Source organism: Erinaceus europaeus, chromosome 18 (genome assembly GCF_950295315.1).
Source record: "Erinaceus europaeus chromosome 18, mEriEur2.1, whole genome shotgun sequence".
NCBI lineage: Eukaryota > Metazoa > Chordata > Mammalia > Eulipotyphla > Erinaceidae > Erinaceus > Erinaceus europaeus.
In genome coordinates this window covers 14,840,699-14,855,293 of record NC_080179.1, presented here as the reverse complement: position 1 = coordinate 14,855,293, position 14,595 = coordinate 14,840,699, and positions in this window count along the sequence as shown.

Below are 14,595 nucleotides of genomic sequence, written 5' to 3'. Positions count from 1 at the left end.
CTCTGTCAAGGTGCTTATCCCCAAGATAGGATAAAGATGAGCTAAGGTTAAAACAGTCGCCATAATTCTGCCAGTATTTATTTTGGTCTCTGTAAGTCAGGCCATTCACATTCTTTGTACATAGTTATATTTAATTAGGACTTAGAGCTAGCCATAAAATGTGCATTAATTGTCTGTTATTTCATAAATAATGGTCAAAATAACAATCCTTGATGGAAACAGTTTGGGGGGAAGTACTGTTTGGTCTGTTCATCTTCCAAAGCTCCCTGCCCCAGCCAAAAGATTTCTATTTGTTATCTCCTTTTATCCTGGAGAACTACTAATCCTGCACTACTATACTAAGTACCAATTAAGCAGAGATTTGTCATTCCTGCTAGAGAACACTGAGCTGGGCTTTGGCTGCATATTTCACAGACTTCTGACAGAAATTATTTTAATTAGACTGCTGCTAGCAGTATTTAAAATAGTCTATAAGGCCAGAGAGGAAGAATGGCTCCTCACTCAGATAATTTACTTATTTTTCTTTTTCACTCACCATAAATCTTTGGGTTTGTGGTTATTAAGGTTTTGGAGGGGGAAGGGGGTAGTCAGGAAAAGAAATCAACTAAACTTTATCTTACTTTAAATACCAGAGAAGAAAAATCTCCCACAACATTACTGAAGAAAAGATACTTTTAAAAGAAAATTATCTTCAATCAAAATCTGACACCAACATGATATTTCCACTTTATGAACAATGTCCAGCTCATCTATAAAACTCAGAATGTTGAAACCTCCCCTTTTCATTCTTGTTATGTCCTTCAAATGGAAGTCATTATTAGATAATAATTTGGTTAACTGGACACCAAGGAACAGAATAAACTGGTAATAAATAACCCTACCCACTTACTAAGATGAGGAATTAGACGATTACAATTTTTTCCTTTAAAACAGTTTTTAATAGCAAGGGAGTTCCATGGTAGAACACTTGTCTTATAGTCGTGAGACTCTGGGTTCTATCCCAGCATCATAAGTGATGGACTGTTGTTCTAATCTCTCTCTCATAAAATAATATTATAGATGTCTTTAAAAATTAATAAGAATTTATTTGCCTAATCCCTTATATCTTAGTCGGTTAATTGAAATATAAATCAGAGATTATTTCCAAACATTCTCATTTACCTAATAGATCAAATGTATATCATTGCATATTCCAAAAATGTGGTCTAATATTTAAACTTCAACACGAATATTTTCCCTTTATGCTCCCATCCATACATATGCTTCAGTTTTCCTTTTGTGAAACAAACAATATTTTGCCTCCAAATAGCTTAATGACATGTTTCTCACACTAAAGTCAATCAACTTCCAAAATGCAAGATTAATATAATGATTGAAATTACCACACTATCCTTCAAGGACAAGTTAAAAGACCATCTAAGTACCCAACATTTGTCAGTAAAAATGAAAAGTAAATAATGTCACATGGCCAGATTTCACTAGAAATACTGGAAGAATAAATGAGAGTTGTTTTGAATGTGACATTATCAGATGTAAGTCCACGGACACCCAACACACCTTAGATATAACGAATGGTGTACATTTCCCTCAGGTCCATGAGTCCCTACATTCTCTTCATTATTCATTTGAAAGCATTTTTAAAAGAGCAGATATGAAGACAAGGCTGTTTTGTTTTTTAATATAGAGCTTTAGAAATGATGGCCTCTGCAAGTCTGTTGGAGTATTTATGCTTCATTTGAAAAAATATTTATTTTTGGTGGTGTTAGAATCTTGCTAATGCAAGATTTAACTGTTCCTATACCTCTCCTTCATTCAGATACAGACAAAAACACAGAGAGATAAGGAGATAGAGAGGGACAGACACCCATAGCACCAGACCTTCTCTCCAGTGATGAACAGGAGCTAGAACTTGGGCAGTAAATTATCAGAGAGAGAGAGAGAGAGAGAGAGAGAGAGAGAGAGAGAGTTTGTGTGTGTGTGTGTGTGTGTGTATGTGTGTGTGTGTGTGTGAGTGATGAGGATCCGGAGCTAGGTGGTGGTGCCCCTGGTTGAGTGTACACATTATCGTGAAGCAAGAACACTGGTGAAGCAGTGCCTCTCTCTCTCTCTCTCTTCCTCTCCCTCTCCCTCCCTCTCTCTTTGCCCCTCCCCTCGCAATTTCTGTCCTGTCAAAAATAAATAAATAAATAAATAGCTTTGGATTTGTCAAGGAAGCACCAAGTCCCAGTGATAACCCTGGTGTCAAACAAAAGTTTGACCTACTATGAAACTGTAGGAACCCAAAGATAACTGAAAGTGGGCGGGAAAAGGTAGGGAAGAAATGGTGTTCACCGAACTGCCACAGATAGTCACTGCGGTCCTCTCTGTGAGGTGGCTTGGGATGCATTGGATCGACCTTCTCGTGGTGCATCCCGTGAGTACCCATTCATTGGGGAAACTGACGATCCTTCCTAGCCGACTGAATCCACATGGATCCCAGTCACTTTCAAAGCCAGCAACAAGCAGCTCCTGACAGCTTTCAACCTGATGCTGTTGACTGGCTACAGAAGAAGGGCAAATGCTAGAAGAAGAAGAAGAAGAAGAAGAAGAAGAAGAAGTGCTACGTTTGTGCCTGGTCACAGAGAGAAGGTGGGCAAATGACTAGGGAGAGATGGAGATCTAAGTGAAACCTGGGCTCACCCCCGAACTTGTAACTGGCTAGGAATCAACTGTAACTTGCATGATAATTCAATCATAGTCTTTTTTTTTCCGACTTTCTAACTCTTCAAAGTCAAAACTTTAAAGTTTGATTTTCCCCCAACCAACTTTAATTGTCTTTATCTAATATACAAGCTAGACAAGTGCCTATAAGCACACTTGTTAGGGAAGCATAGTGAGGAAAGGATATGAATCAGCAGTCACCAGACGAACTGCTACCATACTCTAAACCCAATCATTCTTGCTTCTTGCTAAGATATCTGGTGTCTTCCAGAATAGACCAATTCTAGCTCCATTGAGGCTAGTCACATCCCTTGATCTACCCAAGCACCTATACAGCAGCTCAGTAACTGCAGTATCTCATACTCTGCTCCATCATTTGCTTGCATTCTATGTCACTCTATGCGGACCTTGAAAGGAAAGAGCAAAGCAGAGGCAGTAACAGAAACAAAAAGCATCTTCAGGTATACTATCATCATAAAGTCCAGAATAAATAACTTTATGATTATAAAGTCAGATAAAAAAACCAAATAAATTGCTGCTCCTAAATTGCAATCATTTTTTTAAAAAGCCAAATGTTCAGGCTGAGTTTCTAGTGGCTTGAAAAGTGTGGTCCTCAGGGGTTGGGCGGTAGCGCAGCAGGTTAAGCGCACGTGGCGCAAAGTGCAAGGACCGGCGGAAGGAAACCGGGTTGAGCCCCAGGCTCCCCACCTGCAGGGGAGTCACTTCACAGGCGGTGAAGCAGATATGCGAGTGTCTATCTTTTTCTCCCCCTTTCTGTCTTCCCCTCCTCTCTCCACTTCTCTCTGTCCTATCCAACAATGAACGACATCAACAATAACAATAATAACCATAACAAGGCTACAACAACAAGGGCAACAAAAGGGGAAAAATGGCCTCCAGAAGCAGTGGATTCATGGTGCAGGCACTGAGCCCCAGCAATAATCCTGGAGGGGAAAAGAAAGAAAGAAAGAGAGAGAGAGAGGAGAAAGAGAGAGAGAAAGGAAAGAAAGAAAGAAAGAAAGAAAGAAAGAAAGAAAGAAAGAAAGAAAGAAAGAAAGAAAGGAAGGAAAGTGTGGTCCTCAAACAGCAACACTGACATCAGCTGAAAACTGTCCAGTGAATCAGAAACACTGGTGTTGGGTCCAGCAAACTGCAGTTGTATAAGCTCTCTAGGTTCTGATGCAAAAAATCTGAGAACCACTATTACGGCTCACCTTAGACACACACTGGATTCATGCAGGCGCTTACGCAAACCTTGATGCCTGTCGTCTACCACAGGAGCTTCTGATTGACCACAGTTGCTCAACAGTATGGCTCACATATCTGCATTTCCAAAATCTTGTGTGATCCAAATCACAGTGCAGTGACTTGAATCAAGACGATCATAACAGCCCAGAACAAAAATGTCTTCTATTTTGTCAACCACATGACAATAATTGTCTAATTACCTAGGTATATAACTTTCTACAAGTTGGGAAATAACTTTTGTCCCTCTGAATTATTCACATTGTCAAAGCTTCATTCCATATTTTACAACAAGTTTTGTTTATGGTTAGCACTTTTCTTTTGATACCTTTGCTTTAAAAGAGAAAGTTTATAATTTATATTATAACCATGCATGAAGCATGATTAAGATTCTCTTGCTTTTATAATTATCAACTGTGATGGGATTAGTGTTTATTAAATGCTTCAAAACAAATCCAGACACATCAGAAAGAGCTATTTTTGCTCTCTACTGACTGCAGATATATTTATCTGTTTGTGCCTTGAAGACTCATTTTGTTCTTGAGTCTAAACGTTCTATTAGACAAACTGCTTTACAAGATTTATTTCTACATTTCCATTGGGAATTCCATTTAGGGAGGACTATCATGAACTTAGGCAGATCTAACACATAGACCAATTCTCACTTAAGACCACACAGAAATTCATTTGTTATATATACACACCAGTATTATCCTTATTCATTCATCTAGTTAAGAAATACTCATTGAGACCCTAACACTCATTCAATTACACACTTAAGTAATAGCACTTTATTACTTACTCCATCAAATGTAGTTTAATATATATTAGAAAATAGCTACTAATTATAAGCCAGCCTGGCAGAAATTTCATCACAGAAGAGTGACCCACAAAGTCACATTCTTGAACTCAACTATATTTAGTGATGGCTGTATGAGGTGTTGACCTACAAGAGAGTAGCAAAAATGGGGGTAGCGTGGAGATAGCTACTTTCCACTGCCACAGATTTGGGTCAAGGCTTAGCCTTCTACCCTCTAACATACAATCCTAATACAATTTATCAAATACTTATTTAATATTTACCAAATATTAAGCATCTTCTATGGAGAAGGCATAGCATGATTTCCACATTGCCAAACTATAACAACAGTGATGAGCTGTTAATTGATGAATTGCCACAGACAGTATAGGCGGCCTTTGGAGGTCTGGATTTAAACATTTCAATTTCCTGGGCAGCCATACCTGTTCAACCTTGCCTGGATTATTTGTTGGTAGGCGGTTTCTAAGTACCATGTGAATAAATGCATTGTCTATTATATCCAGGTTTTACTCTGTGTGGAATAAAGAAATGGAGATTTCTTTATGAAAGGACTTATTCACTAGCTAGTGGTCTGATGAAATTTAGGAAATATCTGCTTTTTGACTCTCCCTTCTGGTGAGAAGTCAAGAAATTCTGTGTGGAAAGATTACAGTCTGAATTAAATTCCTGACTCACTTCAGCATCCTGGGCCTCCACTCCTACCCCCAAACCCATTGGCAAGCTTACAGGGGCTGGGGGCCACACAGCAGTTCTGACCCATTTCTCAGTTTTGGGAGGTTACAGGGTGACTGTGCTCTGTGTCCCATCACTTCCATTTTGCAATATTCCTCTATCCCCAACCTAAAACACTGCATTTTGAAGTTAATACATACAACATAACTATGTGGCATGTGGCCAGTGCTGAAGCTGAGGAGGGAATGGAGGAGGGGATGTTGCCAGAAGGAAATAAGAGCAAATTCCTCCAAAATGGTCTGACAGGAAATGACAGAGTATCAGCCTCATACCACCGGACTTGGGCAGCTCTGAGAGGGAGCAAGCTGCCAGGAGGGAGAAGTCCTTCCTCATCACAGAGCAGTGCCAAAGCGCAGTAGGTGAGGATGATGAAATAATAAAGCATTTCCCGTGTGTGTTTTTCATTAGGTCTGTTTTGTTTTTCTTCCAAGTGCTGGGGAAACAGAACAGAAGTCCCGCTTCATCCAGCTCCACAGCGGCAGCCTCTCCTGGGAACTGCAGCTGCGCAAACAGGAGGGGAGCCCTCAGTGGAACTGGTTCTAACACCTTCCTAATGGAAATAATGATTTGCAAAGCCCTCTTTATACCCTGGGCTACATAATTAGTAGCCCAAAGAGTGAAAGATTAAAAATGCTGTTCCCACTCCCAGCATTTTTGAAAATTTGGCAAAGCATTAAATATTCCCTTCTGAGAGCCAAACAGGTAAAGGTCTTTGTACAGACCCAGTCTTGGTAGGTCTGGCTGGCCTTTGAATCACTCAACACTTATTACATAGAAATTAACTGGCTTGATGTCAATTAGTGAGAATTTGTTAGCAGACATACACAGTGGGTACCACCACCACCTTCAACCAATTCGTAGTTTTCTTTCTTTTCTTGTCTTTCTTTCTTTCTTTCTTTCTTTCTTTCTTTCTTTCTTTCTTTCTTTTCTCTTTCTCTCTCTCTCTCTCTCTCTCTCTCTCTCTCTCTCTCTTTCTTTCGTGTGGAAAACATCTAAATACCCTACATCCAAGGGAACTTGTGTTGGAACCGCAAGTTGTGTCAACTTGCTTTAATGCTGTGAGTGTGTGTGTATGTGTGTGTTCCAGGCTAGGGCTGAATATCAATTTTTATCCCTCCCTCAGACAAAATAGTTACAAGGAAGCTCAAATGGAGTCTGGCTGGAAAATTCTCTCCAGTCCTAAGAAATAACCAATCCAAAATGCCTGTTGTTAAATGGGTCATAAAAGCACTAGGAAATCAATATTTGACTTTCTGCTTCAAGAATGGTGGCTGCTACCTGTGGTTTTTAGATCAACCTGCTCTTGTCACTTTGTCCTGAGACCCAAATAATTTCCTTGTTAACTCTGGACACTTTGATGGGAGAAATCTCACTTGTTTATCTTTTTATTTTATCTTTTAAAAAAGTAACTGCCCATCTTTACTCACCCCAGTTCTGGGAAGTTCACATAAAATAAGCTCTGTGATAAATAAAATAAGGACTCCTTTTATTAAATATCTAGGAGAAGCACTCAGTTGACCTGAAAAGGTAATTAAACCTATAAATAAGCAGATTACTGGCTGAAAAGCGAGATTGATAGATGAACACTTTCAGCTAAAAGGGACTGCTTCATGGACTGAGCAACAATCTTAGACTCTCTCCACTTTGGAGTCACAGGTCCAGAATGGGGCAGGCTCCACTGTGCCATTTCAGCTCCTAAGATAAATAAAGCTCCACCAGGCTGCTGTGAGAAGAGCCTAGAGGTGAAACTGAGGCAAATGTGGACACACAGCTGTGTGACACTCCATATAAAAATAGCCAGAGATGCCCTGAGCGCCTCCTGACTTCCTGTCCAAAGGGCCTGAGGAACACACTAGTTTGAAAACTTCACTTGATTTCTGGATTTTGAAAATGATGACATTAATTGAAGATAAAGAACTGAAAAGGAAGTTTAAAAGCTCAATAGGACAAAACAGGTTTAAACAGTGAAAATTACTTGGTGTAATTGTGGACCTGCCATCTTAAAATAATAATAATTATTATATTTTATATTATATAATTTATCACATATTTATATAATATATAATCTACTTATATAATATATTATTTATATAACTATATAATTAATAATTATCTTACAATAATATATATAATTATTATTATTTTAAGATGGCAGATCCACAATTACACCAAGTAATTTTTCACTGTTTAAACCTAATATATATATATATATATATATTAAAGACCAGATTCTCTCCTCCTCATGGAAAAATATGAGAAACTTTCCTGTTGAAATTGTTTCATTATTTTTTTAAATCTTTTCTTCTTGAAGGTAGTTCTGGTGGTAAAGTTTTGGTACCATAAAATTTGGCTCCAGTTCTCTGAAGTTGATATATTTCAAGTTTAAATATTTGAAACATTTGGATTTATCATCATGGTTTTCTGCTTTGTTTAATTTATAAACTGAAATTAAATGAGCCATTCCTGGTAGAGCTGTGTGGCACTTACAGAAATTGACAATGTCAAAACGTAATGTCTTTTTTTTTTTTTTATACTGATAGGAGTTCTGTAACCTATATGATCAATGCCATTTATCATAAGACAGAAGCAGCATCCCTGACTCACAAAAGACTGACCGAGCTGTAATTATTTTAGTTGCTTGCTGTTGGCCACACAGGCCTCTTTGATCTCATGACAAAAGATATATCCTTAAACCCACATCTCACAGGTAGGTTCACTATAATGTTAGTTGGCTCATAACACTATCAACTCAGCAAAAAAAAAAAAATTAATAATTTAATGAATCCTTCTCATGAAAACCAATTTTCCAACTTAGTTTTACAGAACAAAGCATCAGTGCTTCTCAAAGTATGAGAGAGAATTCTTTCTTCTTCTTTTGCAAGGAACCAAGAGTACAGTGCTTATTCATATTTAAGTCTGTGAGAAACTCAAACTGGAGGTCATTCCACTTGTATTTGCTAATGAATAAACTGTAATTTAGTTTCTTTTTTCTTTTTTCTTTATTTATTTATGGATAGAACCATCCAGAAATTCAGAGGGAAGGTGGTAATAGAGACGAAAGAGAGACAGACATCTGCAACACTGTTTCTCCACTTGCAAAGTTTTTCCCTTGCAGGTAGGAAGCAGGGGCTCGAAACAGGATCCTAATGCTTAGCAACAAGTGTGCCAACCAGGTGCACCACCACCCAGCCCTTGTAATTTAGTTTCTAATGATGCTACATGACTGGGAAAAATAAATCTAAAGCATACGGGCAATTCTATATTCATACATTCGATCTGAAATAGGACAAAGAATTGCTTTAATACTAAAGTCAGTTTATCTTCTGAGTTCTTCTTCAGAAAGATTAAGATTCCCTCAGTGAATCCTGTTCTCTTTGTTTCTTTTTAACCAAAACATTGCCCAGCTCTGGTTTATGGTAGTGTCTGGGATTGAAATTGAAATGTCTAGTGCCTCAAGCATGATAGCCTGCTGTGCTCTGGATGATACTGTCTCTCTAATATCACCAGCCCCTAATCTCTTCTGACTGGAGTAACTCACCATTTACTTAACTGCCAAATATTTACTTATTTTGGTTTTATTCTTTATCCTATTCCATTGTAAAGATGATTTGATTCTAGAATCAACTTAAGAATGATTAGTTCTTAATGATTCAACACTGGTACAAGAATTTATGGTCTTAACTTCAAGAACTATCCTAGAATATCTAATGTGTATATATATTCCATCTACCTGATGTAGGATGATTACCCTTAAAACAATAAACTGAAGGGAGAAGAGTAGGTAAATAAGGATTTCTGTTTTCCTACAAATTAGACTCAGTAACAGTCAAAATGGAGTCCTTAAAGGGAAGAAATTGACTGAAGCAATTTCATAATATTACTCAGTTATTACCAAATGCATGGAAAAATATAAAATAGGTCAGAGACTAATACAATTTGGAAAGAGTAATCCCTTACTCTTTTGCTTCATTAATCATTTCCTAAAGTTTAGTAAATAATAGACTCTTAATATGAACTTATGAACAAATTGGCACTTTGACAGTTATAGATATTGTTCTAAATGCTTTCTCTTATGGAGGCATTAACTTAGAGGATATTATCTTGAAGGGATACACTTTTGACTCAAAGTTTAGTGTAGCTCTTAAACTTTCCTTTTGATATGAGTTGATCAGATTGACTTTTCAACAGTCTGAAAGGTGAGCACACACACAAAAAAGAGTTCATAATAGTGTTTCTTGTAAAGGTGTTATAGTTATTAGAATTATTAATGTAGGGCATAAGTTGAGTTTTTATTTGGCATATATACTGTATATTTAACATTAGCTTTTATTACTATGATTTCAATTTGCTGAGCACTGTTCTCTACATCAAAAGTCAGTAGTAAAGGGATTCAGAAGAGGTTCTCTGAAGTAGCAACGGTTCTGATAGCTAGCTGTGCTAATGAGATTTTTTTTCTAAAGTCCCAGTTAATCTAAACTCTGTCTCCACTGTTTTTTCCCCATAGGGGAAAAAAAAACAACTTAAAATGGCCACAGGAGCAGTGGATTTGTAGTGCAGGCCTCAAGCCACACTAGAGGCAAAAAAAAAAAATTATAAATTAAGTATTTTAGAAACAGTTTTATTTAAAATTATTAGAAAAAGAAGGATGGAGAGGAGAGGAAGAAATAAATGAGATACAAGGAAAGAAAAGGAAAGAGAGAGGGAATGAATGAGCAGACCCTCAAATTAGGATTGACTACAAGAATTAATTTCATATTCTGGAAAACAAAGACAAAAATAGGCCATTTCCAAGTATTCTTATTTATAAAATACACATTGCATTTGGTCTTATGACATTTTTATTCTATAATTTCTGGGTGTTTTGATTACATCATATTTTAGTATTCTCAGTGACTGTATACATTCTCTAAGCCTTATGTAAAATTGAACCAATAAAAATAATAATTGAGAGCCAAAAAAAAAAGAAGTTGCTCAATTGAGCTAACAAGGTATTATCATTTCTCTCCTCTCTGACTAGCTCCCTTTAAGCCTCCCTCCACTCTCTTGTTCTTTTCCAGACAGCTTCATATTCATGCATTAGAGCCAGGGAACCTCTCCATGTCTCTAAGTTTGCGTCTCTACTCATTGTCTCGTGCTATCTACTGCTCCTGGTAGAAAAAGATCCTCACTTAGAGGCAGGAATGTGGGTGATAACAGTGTGAATGGTTATATGTTTAATGCTTTTATCTCTGTCAGAATAAATAACTATCTAAAATACATGAATGTGAATCTATGAGTGTCTCTAATATGAAAGGAATGTCTAAGAGTCTAATCATTGGCATATATTGCAATGGAAAATTAATTTTTAAGAATATACTATCTGCTGTTGAGCACACTGGCAGCATGATAGAATCATTACTTTGTTATTATTTGTTGTTTTAAAATTACTATTGCAGTGTGTATTAAGAAACCTACTGGAGCCTATATTTCTCCTTTTTACTGAACCATCCGAATGGATTGAAATTAATATCGAATTATTTCCTAAAAAAGGACACTCAGCGTTTACTTGTTATTTACTACTTGGTCGGCAAAGACAAATTCTATTTTGAAATATGATGTGACATTACCTGATACTTTTTCCTAAGAATAAAAAACAACAAGTACACCTATTTTTCTGTTTAATGAACTATGATCTCTGAAGGTTATGGCATTCCATGCATCTTGCAGCATTTATAAAATTGTTGAACATTGCATGATTCATAATTTACAGCTCAAATAGAGCAGGCACGGGTGGGCATGAATGGAAATTGCAAATCTGTTGGGTAGTGCTTTTGAGTGTAGAGGCTTAATGATAATTAAGATAACAGGGTCTTAGCTCTTCTCTAAGAGTGCATCAAACTGGCAGAAAACAAATCCATCACGTCCTCTCCACCACAACCAAAAAGCCTACTAAACACTCTCAGGTTGGCAGAGCTGACATTTACTGCCTTCTCTACTCCTTTTAATTGTATTGTCCAACTTTCTCTAAGTGGCAGCCCAGACTTCCATCTCTCATCTCTGTCCTGATCCTTTCCTTCCTTATAATGGCTATAATGATCAACTTCCCACCAACAATTTATGTTTACCATTCAGAATGCCCTAGGAAATAGCTCCCTGGGGTTTACTTTCCCCAACCCCACTTGCATCTGGACAGAGCCATGAACTAGTTCTTGCCAATAGTCTCTAAGCATGCTTAGCCACTGCACTTTAGAAATATTCTTCAAGCACACTTTCCCTCTGTCATTGGAAACAGAAAGACTGAGCTCTTGGGGTGCTAGAAGTGACTGAGTCTCTGAATTTCCACATGGAGTAAAGCTGTTTTCGAACCAGCATGCCTATCTTACATGTTACATGACTAAAAAATGAGTAGTCACTGTGTTAAAATATTCTTTTTAGTCAGAGCTGTGAGCTTCTGCATGGGACTCTGAGGAGATTTCATGGGAGAAATGGAAGTTGAACAGACATTTTCAGTTTGGGAGTAGGTGCAGAATAGTGAAAATAATGGTTCAGGTAGAGAGAAAATATTAATATAGATTCACAGGATGAAAAGCCCTGGTTGGAGTTAGAGAACAAGGTACTATGTGCTAGTGGATGAAAGTATTTAAGGATGAAAATGAAGGTAGAGATTAGTAGAGGCAAGTCATGGAGTATGTGAATGTCACAACTTTGCATGTAATGGATTTATTTAGATTAGTTCTTGTCACTAATATCTCAGTGGGATGTTGAGCAAAATTCTAGTATGCAGTCCATGACATGTACCCAAATGAACTAGGTAGTTCTGCTTGCAAGGAAGAAGGGGACACTTTTCTGGGCATGGTCTCACTACTTTTGGGCCCAAGGCAGATTCCATAAGGCATCTAAGATTTATCCTCCTTGATTGTTCATTTCTGAACTATAAGTCAGTGATATATTATTAGGACTGTTTGTGACTGGACTCAATTGGCAAGACATTATTTCACTCTCACCACCACATCTGTAACAGTAAGACACCACTCTGTGGATGTAGCCCCACTAGCTTAGCTGTTGCTCTATTTGAGTTCTCCCCACCTTTTAACAACTGAAGTCATAATGATATAAATGCACATAATGTTGACTTGCCAACATTATTCCAACACCTACATGTGACAGGACCCCACAGGGCCAAGTTGAACATTTCTCTATGGTTTCTATTTGGATCAGAAATAAAAGAGATCTTTACTTTCTTAGTAAAGATATGCGCTTTCAGATGCCAATGGTCACAACTTGTGTGAGGTGAAGAAGGCTACAGGCAGTGGGTGAATGACACCAGTTGAGTAGAGAGAAAGTGAGATAAGAGGTCATCCATTCCTATCTGTACCCAAGTCCTTTTTGATTACAAGAGCCAATCAATTTCCCTTCCCTTTTCCCTAGCTAGCTCAGTTTAGATCGTTGTCAGTTACATTCACGAGTCCTACTTAATACTTGTTCTAAATGCAAAACACATAGAAAACTGAATATACAGTTCTAATCCTAAGAACTGTAAAAGGCAGGACAGAACAGAGGAGTCCCACAAGAAGCTTTTCGTCAAGTCAGGATAGCCAGTGAATTAGGAATCCTTTGAGCTAAGTTTGCTAAGAGAAGAGTGGAGAGTGTGGCTAGTTAGGGAAGGGAGGGGAAAATACAGTTGCAAGTGAAAATACACTATCTATTCACCAAGTATTCTGCTAGATGTAAGACATGCTTTACTCCACTTAGTCTGACACGGTAAGTAATGAAGGGAAGGGGGAAAAAAGTGCATTCCTAAGGTCACATAACTAGTAAGTAGTAAAACCATGATTCAAGCTTGCCCTCTTTCTGATTGCAAATTGCATATATACTGAATCACAGCCCCAAAATAATCTGTCCCCAAACCAGAGGAGACAACTGACATGAGCTATTGTGGCAAAAGGGATTTATCCAATTCAAGGCTTTTCTTTCTTAATTAATCAACTAGTAAGTGTGTGTGTGGGGGGGCGGAATTGGCCTGGGGAAATACCATAATGGTTATGTAAGACTTTCATGCCTGAGGCTCTGAGATCCCAGCTTCCATCCCTAGCACTACCATAAGCAAAAGCAGAGCAGTGCTCTGATGTCTTTCTCTTTCTCTGTGTGTCTCATTAAAAATAAATAAGTAAAAAAATTTTTTTAAAAATAGAGACCAGAACACTTCTGGTGGTGTTGGGGACTGAACTTGGGGTCTGTAAGCATCAGGCATAAAATCCTGATATGCTACTGACATGAAGTCTCCACAACCCACCCATATTACAAATTTCCTAAGGATTGTTACAGGAAAAGAGATTAGGAATGCTTCCAGTGATCCAGGAGCCATTTTGAGAGGTCAGGATGTTTCTTAAAGTCATAAATTCCAGTAATCTGGGGGTCGGGCGGTGGCACAGTGGGTTAAGTGCACGTGGTGCAAAGTGAAGGGACCGGCGTAAAGATCCCGGTTTGAGCCCCTGGCTCCCCACCTGCAGGGGAGTCGCTTCACGGGCGGTGAAGCAGGTCTGCAGGTGTCTATCTTTCTCTCCCCCTCTGTCTTCCCCTCCTTTCTCCATTTCTCTCTGTCCTGTCCAACAACGAATGACATCAACAATGACAATAATAATAACCACAAAGCAAGGGCAACAAAAGGGGGAAAAATGGCCTCCAGGAGCGGTGGATTCATGGTGCAGGCACCGAGCCCACCAATAACCCTGGAGGAAGAAAAAAAAAATTCCAGTAATCTAGGTTAAGTGCTGAAGAATACTGAGGTAAAGCATACTATGTTGAAATTTCATTTATAATGAGATTTGTATTTATGTTCTTTTGAGCAGTTCACCCAGAGGTAAAATGATGGATTTCATCATCCTTATTGTGTGTAGGGCCAAGTGGTGGCCCAGGTGGTAAAACTGTGGTAACCAGCCATGAGCACTTAGGTTCCTCACCTGCAGAGGGGAAGCTTCTCAAGTGGTGGAGTAGTGCTACAGGTATTTCCCCCCCCTTACCTCCTCCTTCTCTGTCTCTTACCCTCCATCAAGGAAAAATAGAATAACCGGTGGTAGTTGCAGACTCATCATGCAGGTAACCAAGACCCAGCAATAACT